This window comes from Grammomys surdaster, unplaced genomic scaffold (genome assembly GCF_004785775.1).
Source record: "Grammomys surdaster isolate TR1022 unplaced genomic scaffold, NIH_TR_1.0 125429, whole genome shotgun sequence".
In the NCBI taxonomy this organism is placed as follows: Eukaryota; Metazoa; Chordata; class Mammalia; order Rodentia; family Muridae; genus Grammomys; species Grammomys surdaster.
This window is the reverse complement of record NW_021620296.1, coordinates 669,167-672,067: the sequence shown is the minus strand read 5'-3', so window position 1 is coordinate 672,067 and position 2,901 is coordinate 669,167.

Sequence of the window (2,901 nt, the reverse complement as noted above, 5' to 3'; positions counted from 1 at the left end):
TTTCTTTCTTTCTTTCTTTCTTTCTTTCTTTCTTTCTTTCTTTCTTTTTTTTTTTTTGAGACAGGGTTTCTCTGTGTAGTCCTGGATGTCCTGGAACTCACTCTGTAGACCAGGCTGGCCTCAAACTCAGAAATCCGCCTGCCTCTGCCTCCCAAGTGCTGGGGTTAAAGGCATGCACCACCACTGCCCGGCCTTCTTTTGATTTTTAAAGTAGTATTTTTATTATTTTTAATTACGTACATGTATGTGTGTTAGGTCTCATTAACATGTCAAAGCAAACACTGGTCCCCAGACACTTCCAGCATCCCTCATCCCTACCTGTTGCAGTATAGGGCCCTCCTGGTTGGCACACCCCACTCCCTATCCTGAACTCTGCAGTCCAGGCATTGGACTGTGCTTCCCTCCCAACCAAGCTCCTGGTCACTATATAACTCAGCCATTATATAACTGTGTGTCCTTGTTAGGGGAGAGGCTCCTTTCTTGTTTCCTTCCCGTCTCTGCTCACATGGCTGGGCTTAGGGCCACATTTACTCTGGACTCTCCAAGATGTCCTTGTGCTGGCTACACTCTCCCTCATATCTATCTACAAACCTTCTCTTCCAGGGAGTAGTCATATCTGTCTTCCCCCCCTTCTTCTACTTCTTCTTCTTCTTCTTCTTCTTCTTCTTCTTCTTCTTCTTCTTCTTCCTCTTCTTCCTCTCTCTCTCTCTCTCTCTCTCTCTCTCTCTCTCTCTCTCTCTCTCTCTCTCTCTCTCTCTCTCTCTCCAGTGTGCAGACATTTGTAGAGGCCAAAGGCATCAGATCCTCAGTAAATAGACCTGCAGTCTGTGAGCCACCTGATGTGGGTGCTGGGAACTGAGGCTGCTGGGAGAACTGTATGTGCTCTCAGCCACTGGCCTTAGTTTTGTTTGTTTGGTTTGAGGTTTGTTTTGGATTGTTTGTTTGTTTGTTTGTTTGAGATAGGATTTCTTTGTGTAGCCCTGTCTTTCCTGGAACTCACTCTGTAAACCAGGTTGGCCTCACTTGGCAGAGAATAGCCTCGAACTGCTACCCCTCCTGCCTCTGCCTCTCCAGTGCTGGGATCCCAAGCATTCCCCACCATTCTCTGCCATTACCGACTTTTCATTGTTGACAAATATCTGAGACTCCAGGGTCATGAAATTGCTCCCGCCACCCCCCATCTTCCAGATGAGACAAAGACTTGCACCCATTCCAAAGGCCACACTGCACTGAGGCCCTGGATTTCCCATCTGCCCCACCTTCTTCTGCCAAGCTTGCCTTCCCTAGTCTTGGGCAGGTGACATTTTGACTTTTGTTGATCCTGGGCCCTGGCCAACAAAAGACTGAAGACATACCCCCCCGGGGGGGGGGGGTATTCCCAGAGGGAGAGGAAACAGAGGGAAGTGGAGACAGTGTCTTGCCTGGGTCCAAGCATGCAGAGAGGCTGGGAGCCCTGCCAAGTGCTCCACACTGTGGCACCATAATGAAGTGTCAGCTTCTACTGCTGCCATGCCCAGACCCTGCTGGTGCCTCTGGCACCACTGGCAGAGGCAGCTCAGTGCTGGACCACTGCCTGACCCTTGCCTCACTTGGCATCAGTAGGGAGCCATGAGGTCTCCTGGGAGCTTTCCTCCTTCCCTCCCTCCCTCCCTCCCTCCCTCCCTCCCTCCCTCCCTACCTTCTGTGACCCTCGTTCCCTCCCTCCTTCCTCCCCTCCTTCCCTCTCTCCCTCCCTCCCTGATCCCTCTCTCCTCTTTCCCTCCCTCTGCCTCAAAGCCTGGTAGGACCACAGTGAGGCTCTCTGCTCTCTGGATAGGAGCATCATCCTCTTTGCTGGGCCATCTGACCCTGTTGTTGCTGGAGCTGTTAGGGTTGGAGCCTGGTAGCAGCTCTGGTGGCCAGAACAAGTCAGGCTGAGCCACTCATCCCCAGTGGTCCAGTTAAAGACACGAGTAGGTCTCAGGCTGGGCCGATGGCTCAGGTGGCACTTCCAGGCTCTGTTGGACTGGTGCTCCCCTAGCATGTGTGACGTCCTGGGTTCCATCCGCAAAATCACTTAAAGCAGACATGGTGGCATACAGCTGTCATCTCAGTACTCAGGAGGCGGAGGCAGGAGAATTAGGAATTCAAGATCATCCTCGGCTACATAACAAGTTTGAGTTCAGTGTAAGCTACATGAGAGCCTGTGTCAAAATAAACACGGGAGGTACAGCTTGGCAGTGCAGGCCTTGCAGTGATACCGTCTCATCAAAGGCTGTGTGAGCTGAAAAAGACGGTGTGACGGCTGAGAGATGGCTTGCTATGCTGTGCAAGCATAAGGCTCCGGGTCCTCGGCCCCAGCACCCACATGAAAAGCATTCTGGGCACAGCTGCACATGGTTGTCATTGTAAGGCTGGACCAGGTGAGTAGAGACAGGAGGATGCTGGGGGCTCACTGGCTGTCAGAGCAGCCTTGAGATCTAGATTCAGGGAAAGGTGGAGAGCTCTACAGCAAGACACTAGCTTCCTTCTCTGGCCCCTGCACAGAGGTTTATACGCTGACAAACAGGCAGCATGAAGGGTACAGTGTGTAGGGGAGCAAGTTACCAGGTCTGCTGATTCCCAAGTCCATTAGGGTCCTGATACGAGGTGAAGGATTCAATTTTTATTACATTTATTTACGTATGTATTCGATTTATTGGAGTATACACCTCACATGACACAGTTCATGTGTGGGGGTCGGAGGACAACTTTCTGGAGTCAGTACTCTCTTTCCACCGTGTGGGGCCCAGGGAATGAACTTGGGTTGTCGGTCTTTGAGGCAAATGCCCCTTTACTAGCTGAGCCATTTTCTCACAAGCCCAGGGTTCACACTTGAATAGAAGGCAAGAACTGTAACCAGCTAAGTGGTCTGTCCAGGCG